Source organism: Mustelus asterias, unplaced genomic scaffold (assembly GCF_964213995.1).
Source record: "Mustelus asterias unplaced genomic scaffold, sMusAst1.hap1.1 HAP1_SCAFFOLD_44, whole genome shotgun sequence".
Classification (NCBI taxonomy): domain Eukaryota; kingdom Metazoa; phylum Chordata; class Chondrichthyes; order Carcharhiniformes; family Triakidae; genus Mustelus; species Mustelus asterias.
The window spans coordinates 975,921-989,915 of NW_027590121.1; the positions used below are offsets into that span (position 1 = coordinate 975,921).

Sequence of the window (13,995 nt, forward strand, 5' to 3'; positions counted from 1 at the left end):
TTCAGAAAGTTACTCTGGAGCTAGTAAGTTTTTGAGATTGTCAATGAGTGCACTTCTCTTGAGTGTGTCAGTGGCTGTGTTAATCTGTTTGTTTATCTTCCTCAGTGATTGTCTGTGTGTCTATGTTTGAGTCGATCAGTTTGAGAATCGATCACTGTGTTTACTTGTCCCTGTGTCTATGCTTTTGTTGATTCTGTGCGGTATACGAGGCTTCGAGTGAACACGGAGTTGGAGTTATTCATGTATTTTCATAGTTAGCAACTCAGACTAATGTGTCAGAAATCTACAGAATAATTCTGGATTTATAACGAGGGACGTTAGAATTGATGACAGTGTCTGGGCATGTATCTATATGGTTATATATCCTTACACGTGTTGGTCTTTGCACGTGGCCGTGTGTGTATCTGCTCTCCCCGTGTCTGTGTGGGTTTCCTCGGGTGCTCCGGTTTCCTCCCACGGTCCAAAGATGTGCAGGTTAGTTTGATTGGCTATGCTAAATTGACCGTTGTATCAGGGGGATTAGAGGAGTAAATGTATGAGGTTACGGGAATAGGGCCTGGGAGGCTTGTGATCGGTACAGATCGGTGGGCCGAATGGCATTTTTCTGTTCTGTACAAATTCTATGATTCTATGATTCTATTATCTAGATATGTATCAGCCTTTACGGGTGACCGTGTGTGCATCTGTTTCCAATATGCGGCATTGCTGTCCACGGGAGGGCGCTCTCTGATCACTTATGAAAAATCACGATTCGCTTCTCGAGGAAGCGACTGTTTGAAGATGTAAAAATGGGCGGAGAGACGGAGTCACTTGCGATCTCATTACAGTCCACTGACTGTTTCAACTTCTCCATTTCCAGGTGTTATGCAGACAGTGATCACTGCCTCTGTTTCTGGTGTTCAGACTGGAACTATGGGGGTGAAGCTCTGTCTGTCTCTGGTTATTGTCCTGATAATAAGTTTAACAACACCAGGTTAAAGTCCAACAGGTTTATTTGGTAGCAAAAGCCACACCTTTTCTCAGCCACAAAAGCTACCAAATAAACCTGTTGGACTTTAACCTGGTGTTGTTAAACTTCTTACTGTGTTTACCCCAGTCCAACGCCGGCATCTCCACATATTGTCCTGATCACAGGGCGGCCATTTTGAACCTTTGAATGAAATCCGCCAATCACCATATTCATTGCCCATTTCCATCTCTCGGCCATTATTCCGCTGTTGTTAGTCCTTCTAACACGCTGCGTGTCTGTTGTCTATTTTCAGAGATGAGTAACGGTGATCCCAGTGCCGGATTTAGGCATAAGCTAAATAAGCTACAGCTTAGGGCCTCACAATCCGCAGGGGCCTCACAAAATTTCAGAAGGTTTACAATGAAGGGAACATTTAAGAGCAGATACCAGAAAAGAAAAAGAAAGCACCAGCTTGAAGAGCAACTCAAAAAATTACCAAACGTTGACAGTTACTTTACTCCAGAAACAGATAAGGATCGACAAACCCAAGGTGATCACCAAAGTCCAAAACAACCACAGCCTCGTGCCGCTGCTACTGAGACAACAGAGTCTGGAATCTCAGCTGAGGAAAACACTGGAAGTGATGCAAATGTGAACGTTGCAGAGCCGACATCCACAGTTGAAACAACAAAATTCACGAAACCCAATGTTTACAGGAAAGTGCAGCAGATCCGCACTGAGTCTCGATTCCCTCATCTGTCTGACTGGCTTTTCCTGTTTCTCAGTGATGAAAAACGATTTAAAAATAGATCTTGTGTGAAATGTGCGCCACTTCCTCTCGTTCACTTACAGTATGACTTGTATCTGTCTTTTTGAGCACACACTACTGTCAGATATTTCAGATGCTGATTAACCATATTAGTCTGCACCTATAAACCCATTAAATTCTGCTGTAGACTGAACGAGATGCGAATAAGTGCTGGTGTCAAAATCGAGATTTCCTGTCAGTGCGTCAAAAAAAGCGTTTCTTATTTCACAGAAAGCATTTAAGGGTGATGCCAGCATGTCTTTCAGACTGTGGGAGGAGACCGGAGCACCCGGAGGAAACCAATGCAGGCACGGGGAGAAGACGCAGACTCCGCGCAGACAGTGATCCAAACTGGGAATCAAACCTGGGACCCTGGTGCCTTGAGGCAGCAGTCTTAACTGCTGTGCCGCCATATGTTTCTGCTTGGTTTCGAACCGGCGACTTTCCGCGTGTTAGGCGAATGTGATAACCACTACACCACAGAAACAACTTAATGATAACATGCCTTTCACATCGAGGCTCGGATAATGATGAGCAACGAACTGAAAACTCGCAATTTTCCCTTCCACGACATGAGGAAGATTAATGAGTGTTTCTGCCTGGTTTCGAACCGGGGACGTTTCGGGTGTTAGGCGACCGTGATAACCACTACACTACAGAAACAGCTTGAAGCGCACTGCAACAAATCTGCCTGTCTGCAATGTTCAACTACGCTGTGATGCTGCAGGTTCCGATGGTTAGGCTGAGAGCCCATGTCACTGAATTCAGGAAGATAACCGTTACTTTCAATCTGATTCTGCGACTTATCCCGAACATCAAAATTCAAAATCGTTCTTCTGGCAAATATCTAAGGGAGCAATGATTTCTGCCCATTCGTGAATGCATCATTTTCATCTTTCTTCGAATAATCTCAATCAATTGTACTCAGTAATAAAAGCAAATTACTGCGGATGAGAAAAGCGAAAATGCTGCAAAATCTCCCAATGTCTGGCAGCACCTGTAAGGAGTGAAAAGGGCGGACGTTTCGAGTCCAGATGGCACTTTATCAACGCTCATTGTACAATTGTACACAGTATTTCTTTCAATATTTAACATCCATGCCTTATTTAACACATATGTCTTCATTATGAATTGAATATCTCTGAAATTGAACATCACTGAATTGCAAACATAACTGACCAACAGAACGAATCGAATCACCGGGTAATACAGATCACAAATTTGAGATTGACTATCGTCTGCTTTTAAACAAAGTCAACGACATTTAAATGGAGAAAAATCAAGAATGATCTATTCGTGACACTTGAGCCTTTTTAATTCTGCGCGTGAAACATTTGGGCGCATAGCTTCCGGACCTTTACCGGAAAGTCCAGTAGATCCGCACTGAGCCTCGATTCCCTCATCTGTCTGAGTGGCTTTTCCTGTTTCTCAGTGATGAAAAACGATTTAAAAATAGATCTTGTGTGAAATGTGCGTCATTTCCTCTAGTTCACTTGCAGTATGACTTGTATCAGTCTTTTTGAGCACACACTGCTGTCAGATATTTCAGATGGTGATTAACCATATTAATCTGCACCTATAAACCCATTAAATTCTGCTGTAGACTGAACGAGATGCGAATAAGTGCTCGGTGTCAAAATCGAAATTTCCTGTCAGTGCGTCAAAAAAAACGTTTCTTATTCCACAGAAAGCATTTGAGGGTGATGCCAGCATGTCTTTCAGACTGTGGGAGGAAACCGGAGCACCCGGAGGAAACGCATGCAGGCACGGGGAGAAGATGCAGACTCTGCGCAGACAGTGATCCAAACCGGGAACCGAACCTGGGACCCTGGCGCCGTGAGGCAGCAGTCTTAACTGCTGTGCCACTGTGCTACCCTATGTTTCTGCCTGGTTTCGAACCGGCGACTTTCCGCTTGTTAGGCGAATGTGATAACCACGACACCACAGAAACAGCTTAATGATAACATGCCTTTCACATCGAGGATCGGATAATGATGAGCAACGAACTGAAAACAAGCAATTTTCCCTTCCACGACATGAGGAAGCTTAATGAATGTTTCTGCCTGGTTTCGAACCAGGGACCTTTCGCGTGTTAGGCGAACGTGATAACCACTACACTACAGAAACAGCTTGAATAGCAGTGGAGCAAATCTGCCTGTCTGCAATGTTCAACTACGCTGTGTTGCTGCAGGTTCCGATGGTGAGACTGAGAGCCCATTGTCACTGAATTCAGGAAGATAACCGTCACTTTCAATCTGATTGTGCGACTTATCCCGAACATCAAAATTCAAAACCGTTCTTCTGGCAAATATCTAAGGGAGCAATGATTTCTGCCCATTCGTTAATGCATCATTTTCATTTTTCTTCGAATCATCTCAATCAATTGTACTCAGTAATAAAAGCAAATTACTGCGGATGACAAAAGAGAAAATGCTGCAAAATCTCCCAATGTCTGGCAGCACCTGTAAGGAGTGAAAAGGGCGGATGTTTCGAATCCAGATGGCACTTTATCAACGCTCATTGTACAATTGTACACAGTATTTCTTTCAATATTTAACATCCATGCCTTATTTAACACATATGTCTTCATTATGAATTGAATATCTCTGAAACTGAACATCACTGAATTGCAAACATAACTGCCCAACAGGACGAAGCGAATCACCGGGAAATACAGATCGCAAATTTGAGATTGACTCTGGTCAGCTTTTCAACAAAGTCAACTGCATTTAAATGGAGGAGAATCAAGAATGATCTGTTCGTGACAGTTGAGCCTTTTTTATTACGGGCGTGAAACATTCAGGCGCATAAATTCCGGCCGATTACAGGAAAGTCCAGTAGATCCGCACTGAGTCTCGATTCCCTCATCTGTCTGAGTGGCTTTTCCTATTTCTCAGTGATTAAAACGATTTTAAAAAGATTCTTCTGTGAAATGTGCGCCATTTCCTCGAGTTCACTTACAGTATGACTTGTATCTGTCTTTTTGAGCACACACTACTGTCAGATATTTCAGATGGCGATTAACCATATTAGTCTGCACCTATAAACCCATTAAATTCTGTTGTAGACTGAACGAGATGCGAATAAGTGTGCGGTGTCAAAATCGAACTTTCCTGTCAGTGCGTCAAAAAAAAGCGTTTCTTATTTCACAGAAAGCAATTGAGGGTGACGTCAGAGCAATGATAACATGCCGTTAACATCGAGGCTCGTATAATGATTAGGAACAAACAAAAATCAATCAATGTTCCCTTACGCGACATGAGGAAGCTCAATGAGTGTTTCTGCCTGGTTTCAAACGAGGGACCTTTCGCGTGTTAGGCGAATGTGATAACCACTACACTACAGAAACAGCTGTAATTGCACTGGAGCAAATCTGCCTGTCTGCAATGTTCAACTACGCTGTGATGCTGCAGGTTAGGATGGTGAGACTGAGAGCCCATGTCACTGAATTCAGGAAGATAACCGTTACGTTCAATCTGATTGTACGACTTATCCCGAACATCAAAATTCAAAACCGTCCTTCTGGCAAATATCTAAGGGAGCAATGATTTCTGCTCATTCGTTAATGCATCATCTTCATCTTTCTTCGAATCATCTCAATCAATTGTACTCAGTAATAAAAGCAAATTACTGCGGATGACAAAAGAGAAAATGCTGCAAAATCTCCCAATGTCTGGCAGCACCTGTAAGGAATGAAAAGGGCGGACGTTTCGAGTCCAGATGACACTTTATCAAAGCTTATTGTACAATTGTACACAGTATTTGTTTCAATATTTAATATCAATGCGTTATTTAACATATATGTCTTCATTATGAATTGAATATCTCTGAAATTGAACATCACTGAATTGCAAACAAAACTGGCCAACAGAACGAATCGAATCACCGGGAAATACAGATCGCAAATTTGAGATTGACTATCGTCAGCTTTTAAACAAAGTCAACTGCATTTAAATGGAGAAAAGTCAAGAGTTATCTGTTCGTGACACTTGAGCCTTTTAATTATGGGCCTGAAACATTTAGGCGCATAACTTCCGGACCTTTACCGGAAAGTCCAGTAGATCCGCACTGAGCCTCGATTCCCTCATCTGTCTGAGTGGCTTTTCCTGTTTCTCAGTGATGAAAAACGATTTAAAAATAGATCTTGTGTGAAATGTGCGTCATTTCCTCTAGTTCACTTGCAGTATGACTTGTATCTGTCTTTTTGAGCACACACTACTGTCAGATATTTCAGATGCTGATTAACCATATTAGTCTGCACCTATAAACCCATTAAATTCTGCTGTCGACTGAACGAGATGCGAATAAGTGCTGGTGTCAAAATCGAAATTTCCTGTCAGTGCGTCAAAAAAAACGTTTCTTATTTCACAGAAAGCATTTGAGGGTGATGCCAGCATGTCTTTCAGACTGTGGGAGGAGACCGGCGCACCCGGAGGAAACCCATGCAGACACGGGGAGAAGATGCAGACTCCGCGCTGACAGTGATCCAAACTGGGAATCGAACCTAGGACCCTGGCGCCTTGAGGCAGCAGTCTTAACTGCTGTGCCACTGTGCTACCCTATGTTTCTGCCTGGTTTCGAACCGGTGACTTTCCACATGTTAGGCGAATGTGATAACCACGACACCACAGAAACAGCTTAATGATAACATGCCTTTCACATCGAGGCTCGGATAATGATGAGCAACGAACTGAAAACAAGCAATTTTCCCTTCCACGACATGAGGAAGCTTAATGAATGTTTCTGCCTGGTTTCGAACCAGGGACCTTTCGCGTGTTAGGCGAACGTGATAACCACTACACTACAGAAACAGCTTGAATAGTAGTGGAGCAAATCTGCCTGTCTGCAATGTTCAACTACGCTGTGTTGCTGCAGGTTCCGACGGTGAGACTGAGAGCCCATTGTCACTGAATTCAGGAAGATAACCGTCACTTTCAATCTGATTGTGCGACTTATCCCGAACATCAAAATTCAAAACCGTTCTTCTGGCAAATATCTAAGGGAGCAATGATTTCTGCCCATTCGTTAATGCATCATTTTCATTTTTCTTCGAATCATCTCAATCAATTGTACTCAGTAATAAAAGCAAATTACTGCGGATGACAAAAGAGAAAATGCTGCAAAATCTCCCAATGTCTGGCAGCACCTGTAAGGAGTGAAAAGGGCGGATGTTTCGAATCCAGATGGCACTTTATCAAAGCTCATTGTACAATTGTACACAGTATTTCTTTCAATATTTAATATTCATGCCTTATTTAACACATATGTCTTCATTATGAATTGAATATCTCTGAAACTGAACATCACTGAATTGCAAACATAACTGACCAACAGAACGAAGCGAATCACCGGGTAATACAGATCGCAAATTTGAGATTGACTCTGGTCAGCTTTTCAACAAAGTCAACTGCATTTAAATGGAGGAGAATCAAGAATGATCTGTTCGTGACAGTTGAGCCTTTTTTATTACGGGCGTGAAACATTCAGGCGCATAAATTCCGGCCGATTACAGGAAAGTCCAGTAGATCCGCACTGAGTCTCGATTCCCTCATCTGTCTGAGTGGCTTTTCCTATTTCTCAGTGATGAAAACGATTTTAAAAAGATTCTTCTGTGAAATGTGCGCCATTTCCTCGAGTTCACTTACAGTATGACTTGTATCTGTCTTTTTGAGCACACACTACTGTCAGATATTTCAGATGGCGATTAACCATATTAGTCTGCACCTATAAACCCATTAAATTCTGTTGTAGACTGAACGAGATGCGAATAAGTGTTCGGTATCAAAATCGAACTTTCCTGTCAGTGCGTCAAAAAAAAGCGTTTCTTATTTCACAGAAAGCAATTGAGGGTGACGTCAGAGCAATGATAACATGCCGTTAACATCGAGGCTCGTATAATGATTAGGAACAAACAAAAATCAATCAATTTTCCCTTACGCGACATGAGGAAGCTCAATGAGCGTTTCTGCCTGGTTTCAAACCAGGGACCTTTCGCGTGTTAGGCGAATGTGATAACCACTACACTACAGAAACAGCTGTAATTGCACTGGAGCAAATCTGCCTGTCTGCAATGTTCAACTACGCTGTGATGCTGCAGGTTCGGATGGTGAGACTGAGAGCCCATGTCACTGAATTCAGGAAGATAACCGTTACGTTCAATCTGATTGTACGACTTATCCCGAACATCAAAATTCAAAACCGTCCTTCTGGCAAATATCTAAGGGAGCAATGATTTCTGCTCATTCGTTAATGCATCATCTTCATCTTTCTTCGAATCATCTCAATCAATTGTACTCAGTAATAAAAGCAAATTACTGCGGATGACAAAAGAGAAAATGCTGCAAAATCTCCCAATGTCTGGTGCACCTGTAAGGAGTGAAAAGGGCGGACGTTTCGAGTCCAGATGACACTTTATCAAAGCTTATTGTACAATTGTACACAGTATTTGTTTCAATATTTAATATCAATGCGATATTTAACATATATGTCTTCATTATGAATTGAATATCTCTGAAATTGAACATCACTGAATTGCAAACAAAACTGGCCAACAGAACGAATCGAATCACCGGGAAATACAGATCGCAAATTTGAGATTGACTATCGTCAGCTTTTAAACAAAGTCAACTGCATTTAAATGGAGAAAAATCAAGAATTATCTGTTCGTGACACTTGAGCCTTTTTAATTATGGGCCTGAAACTTTTAGGCGCATAACTTCCGGACCTTTACCGGAAAGTCCAGTAGATCCGCACTGAGCCTCGATTCCCTCATCTGTCTGAGTGGCTTTTCCTGTTTCTCAGTGATGAAAAACGATTTAAAAATAGATCTTGTGTGAAATGTGCGTCATTTCCTCTAGTTCACTTGCAGTATGACTTGTATCTGTCTTTTTGAGCACACACTACTGTCAGATATTTCAGATGCTGATTAACCATATTAGTCTGCACCTATAAACCCATTAAATTCTGCTGTCGACTGAACGAGATGCGAATAAGTGCTGGTGTCAAAATCGAAATTTCCTGTCAGTGCGTCAAAAAAAACGTTTCTTATTTCACAGAAAGCATTTGAGGGTGATGCCAGCATGTCTTTCAGACTGTGGGAGGAGACCGGCGCACCCGGAGGAAACCCATGCAGACACGGGGAGAAGATGCAGACTCCGCGCTGACAGTGATCCAAACTGGGAATCGAACCTAGGACCCTGGCGCCTTGAGGCAGCAGTCTTAACTGCTGTGCCACTGTGCTACCCTATGTTTCTGCCTGGTTTCGAACCGGTGACTTTCCACGTGTTAGGCGAATGTGATAACCACGACACCACAGAAACAGCTTAATGATAACATGCCTTTCACATCGAGGCTCGGATAATGTTGAGCAACGAACTGAAAACAAGCAATTCTCCCTTCCACGACATGAGGAAGCTTAATGAATGTTTCTGCCTGGTTTCGAACCAGGGACCTTTCGCGTGTTAGGCGAACGTGATAACCACTACACTACAGAGACAGCTGGAATAGCAGTGGAGCAAATCTGCCTGTCTGCAATGTTCAGCTACGCTGTGTTGCTGCAGGTTCCGATGGTGAGACAGAGAGCCCATTGTCACTGAATTCAGGAAGATAACCGTCACTTTCAATCTGATTGTGCGACTTATCCCGAACATCAAAATTCAAAACCGTTCTTCGGCAAATATCTAAGGGAGCAATGATTTCTGCCCATTCGTTAATGCATCCTTTTCATTTTTCTTCGAATCATCTCAATCAATTGTACTCAGTAATAAAAGCAAATTACTGCGGATGACAAAAGAGAAAATGCTGCAAAATCTCCCAATGTCTGGCAGCACCTGTAAGGAGTGAAAAGGGCGGATGTTTCGAATCCAGATGGCACTTTATCAAAGCTCATTGTACAATTGTACACAGTATTTCTTTCAATATTTAATATTCATGCCTTATTTAACACATATGTCTTCATTATGAATTGAATATCTCTGAAACTGAACATCACTGAATTGCAAACATAACTGACCAACAGAACGAAGCGAATCACCGGGTAATACAGATCGCAAATTTGAGATTGACTCTGGTCAGCTTTTCAACAAAGTCAACTGCATTTAAATGGAGGAGAATCAAGAATGATCTGTTCGTGACAGTTGAGCCTTTTTTATTACGGGCGTGAAACATTCAGGCGCATAAATTCCGGCCGATTACAGGAAAGTCCAGTAGATCCGCACTGAGTCTCGATTCCCTCATCTGTCTGAGTGGCTTTTCCTATTTCTCAGTGATGAAAACGATTTTAAAAAGATTCTTCTGTGAAATGTGCGCCATTTCCTCGAGTTCACTTACAGTATGACTTGTATCTGTCTTTTTGAGCACACACTACTGTCAGATATTTCAGATGGCGATTAACCATATTAGTCTGCACCTATAAACCCATTAAATTCTGTTGTAGACTGAACGAGATGCGAATAAGTGTTCGGTATCAAAATCGAACTTTCCTGTCAGTGCGTCAAAAAAAAGCGTTTCTTATTTCACAGAAAGCAATTGAGGGTGACGTCAGAGCAATGATAACATGCCGTTAACATCGAGGCTCGTATAATGATTAGGAACAAACAAAAATCAATCAATTTTCCCTTACGCGACATGAGGAAGCTCAATGAGCGTTTCTGCCTGGTTTCAAACCAGGGACCTTTCGCGTGTTAGGCGAATGTGATAACCACTACACTACAGAAACAGCTGTAATTGCACTGGAGCAAATCTGCCTGTCTGCAATGTTCAACTACGCTGTGATGCTGCAGGTTCGGATGGTGAGACTGAGAGCCCATGTCACTGAATTCAGGAAGATAACCGTTACGTTCAATCTGATTGTACGACTTATCCCGAACATCAAAATTCAAAACCGTCCTTCTGGCAAATATCTAAGGGAGCAATGATTTCTGCTCATTCGTTAATGCATCATCTTCATCTTTCTTCGAATCATCTCAATCAATTGTACTCAGTAATAAAAGCAAATTACTGCGGATGACAAAAGAGAAAATGCTGCAAAATCTCCCAATGTCTGGTGCACCTGTAAGGAGTGAAAAGGGCGGACGTTTCGAGTCCAGATGACACTTTATCAAAGCTTATTGTACAATTGTACACAGTATTTGTTTCAATATTTAATATCAATGCGATATTTAACATATATGTCTTCATTATGAATTGAATATCTCTGAAATTGAACATCACTGAATTGCAAACAAAACTGGCCAACAGAACGAATCGAATCACCGGGAAATACAGATCGCAAATTTGAGATTGACTATCGTCAGCTTTTAAACAAAGTCAACTGCATTTAAATGGAGAAAAATCAAGAATTATCTGTTCGTGACACTTGAGCCTTTTTAATTATGGGCCTGAAACTTTTAGGCGCATAACTTCCGGACCTTTACCGGAAAGTCCAGTAGATCCGCACTGAGCCTCGATTCCCTCATCTGTCTGAGTGGCTTTTCCTGTTTCTCAGTGATGAAAAACGATTTAAAAATAGATCTTGTGTGAAATGTGCGTCATTTCCTCTAGTTCACTTGCAGTATGACTTGTATCTGTCTTTTTGAGCACACACTACTGTCAGATATTTCAGATGCTGATTAACCATATTAGTCTGCACCTATAAACCCATTAAATTCTGCTGTCGACTGAACGAGATGCGAATAAGTGCTGGTGTCAAAATCGAAATTTCCTGTCAGTGCGTCAAAAAAAACGTTTCTTATTTCACAGAAAGCATTTGAGGGTGATGCCAGCATGTCTTTCAGACTGTGGGAGGAAACCGGAGCACCCGGAGGAAACGCATGCAGGCACGGGGAGAAGATGCAGACTCTGCGCAGACTGTGATCCAAACCGGGAACCGAACCTGGGATCCTGGCTCCTTGAGGCAGCAGTCTTAACTGCTGTGCCACTGTGCTACCCTATGTTTCTGCCTGGTTTCGAACCGGCGACTTTCCACGTGTTAGGCGAATGTGATAACCACGACACCACAGAAACAGTTTAATGATAACATGCCTTTCACATCGAGGATCGGATTATGATGAGCAACGAACTGAAAACAAGCAATTTTCCCTTCCACGACATGAGGAAGCTTAACGAATGTTTCTGCCTGGTTTCGAACCAGGGACCTTTCGCGTGTTAGGCGAACGTGATAACCACTACACTACAGAAACAGCTTGAATAGTAGTGGAGCAAATCTGCCTGTCTGCAATGTTCAACTACGCTGTGTTGCTGCAGGTTCCGATGGTGAGACTGAGAGCCCATTGTCACTGAATTCAGGAAGATAACCGTCACTTTCAATCTGATTGTGCGACTTATCCCGAACATCAAAATTCAAAACCGTTCTTCTGGCAAATATCTAAGGGAGCAATGATTTCTGCCCATTCGTTAATGCATCATTTTCATTTTTCTTCGAATCATCTCAATCAATTGTACTCAGTAATAAAAGCAAATTACTGCGGATGACAAAAGAGAAAATGCTGCAAAATCTCCCAATGTCTGGCAGCACCTGTAAGGAGTGAAAAGGGCGGATGTTTCGAATCCAGATGGCACTTTATCAAAGCTCATTGTACAATTGTACACAGTATTTCTTTCAATATTTAATATCCATGCCTTATTTAACACATATGTCTTCATTATGAATTGAATATCTCTGAAACTGAACATCACTGAATTGCAAACATAACTGACCAACAGGACGAAGCGAATCACCGGGTAATACAGATCGCAAATTTGAGATTGACTCTGGTCAGCTTTTCAACAAAGTCAACTGCATTTAAATGGAGGAGAATCAAGAATGATCTGTTCGTGACAGTTGAGCCTTTTTTATTACGGGCGTGAAACATTCAGGCGCATAAATTCTGGCCGATTACAGGAAAGTCCAGTAGATCCGCACTGAGTCTCGATTCCCTCATCTGTCTGAGTGGCTTTTCCTATTTCTCAGTGATGAAAACGATTTTAAAAAGATTCTTCTGTGAAATGTGCGCCATTTCCTCGAGTTCACTTACAGTATGACTTGTATCTGTCTTTTTGAGCACACACTACTGTCAGATATTTCAGATGGCGATTAACCATATTAGTCTGCACCTATAAACCCATTAAATTCTGTTGTAGACTGAATGAGATGCGAATAAGTGTTCGGTATCAAAATCGAACTTTCCTGTCAGTGCGTCAAAAAAAAGCGTTTCTTATTTCACAGAAAGCAATTGAGGGTGACGTCAGAGCAATGATAACATGCCGTTAACATCGAGGCTCGTATAATGATTAGGAACAAACAAAAATCAATCAATTTTCCCTTACGCGACATGAGGAAGCTCAATGAGTGTTTCTGCCTGGTTTCAAACGAGGGACCTTTCGCGTGTTAGGCGAATGTGATAACCACTACACTACAGAAACAGCTGTAATTGCACTGGAGCAAATCTGCCTGTCTGCAATGTTCAACTACGCTGTGATGCTGCAGGTTCGGATGGTGAGACTGAGAGCCCATGTCACTGAATTCAGGAAGATAACCGTTACGTTCAATCTGATTGTACGACTTATCCCGAACATCAAAATTCAAAATCGTTCTTCTGGCAAATATCTAAGGGAGCAATGATTTCTGCCCATTCGTTAATGCATCATTTTCATTTTTCTTCGAATCATCTCAATCAATTGTACTCAGTAATAAAAGCAAATTACTGCGGATGAGAAAAGAGAAAATGCTGCAAAATCTCACAATGTCTGGTGCACCTGTAAGGAGTGAAAAGGGCGGACGTTTCGAGTCCAGATGAAACTTTATCAAAGCTCATTGTACAATTGTTATCAGTATTTGTTTCAATATTTAATATCAATGCATTATTTAACACATATGTCCTCATTATGAAATGAATATCTCTGAAATTGTACATCACTGAATTCCAAACATAACTGACCAACAGAACGAAGCGTATCACCGGGCAATACAGATCACAAATTTGAGATTGACTCTCGTCAGCTTTTAAACAAAGTCAACTGCATTTAAATGGAGGAGAATCAAGAATTATCTGTTCGTGACAATTGAGCCTTTTTTGTTACGGGCGTGGAACATTCATGCGCATAACTTATGGACGTTTACCGGAAAGTCCAGTAGATCCGCGCTGAGTCTCGATTCCCTCATCTGTCTGAGTGGCTTTTCCTGTTTCTCAGTGATGAAAACGATTTTTAAAAGATTCTTCTGTGAAATGTGCGCCATTTCCTCTAGTTCACTTACAGTATG

At 41.8% G+C, this 13,995-nt stretch overlaps 2 protein-coding genes and 8 non-coding genes across 10 annotated transcripts in view; all 10 read right to left on the reverse strand.

The window, feature by feature from the left end:
• The window catches only part of LOC144483022 (uncharacterized), a 1,062,789-nt gene that overhangs the window by 264,836 nt on the left and 783,958 nt on the right, over window positions 1-13,995 (reverse strand). The gene's annotated exons all lie outside the window — the stretch shown is intronic.
• The window catches only part of LOC144482982 (uncharacterized), a 162,871-nt gene that overhangs the window by 40,658 nt on the left and 108,218 nt on the right, over window positions 1-13,995 (reverse strand). The gene's annotated exons all lie outside the window — the stretch shown is intronic.
• Window positions 3,812-3,884, reverse strand: trnav-aac (transfer RNA valine (anticodon AAC)). The gene has a single exon. It is a non-coding gene; the product is annotated as a tRNA-Val (tRNA).
• trnav-aac (transfer RNA valine (anticodon AAC)) lies at window positions 5,034-5,106 on the reverse strand. The gene has a single exon. It is a non-coding gene; the product is annotated as a tRNA-Val (tRNA).
• Window positions 6,496-6,568, reverse strand: trnav-aac (transfer RNA valine (anticodon AAC)). The gene has a single exon. It is a non-coding gene; the product is annotated as a tRNA-Val (tRNA).
• On the reverse strand, window positions 7,718-7,790 carry trnav-aac (transfer RNA valine (anticodon AAC)). Its single transcript has one exon. It is a non-coding gene; the product is annotated as a tRNA-Val (tRNA).
• On the reverse strand, window positions 9,180-9,252 carry trnav-aac (transfer RNA valine (anticodon AAC)). Its single transcript has one exon. It is a non-coding gene; the product is annotated as a tRNA-Val (tRNA).
• trnav-aac (transfer RNA valine (anticodon AAC)) lies at window positions 10,401-10,473 on the reverse strand. Its single transcript has one exon. It is a non-coding gene; the product is annotated as a tRNA-Val (tRNA).
• Window positions 11,863-11,935, reverse strand: trnav-aac (transfer RNA valine (anticodon AAC)). Its single transcript has one exon. It is a non-coding gene; the product is annotated as a tRNA-Val (tRNA).
• trnav-aac (transfer RNA valine (anticodon AAC)) lies at window positions 13,085-13,157 on the reverse strand. Its single transcript has one exon. It is a non-coding gene; the product is annotated as a tRNA-Val (tRNA).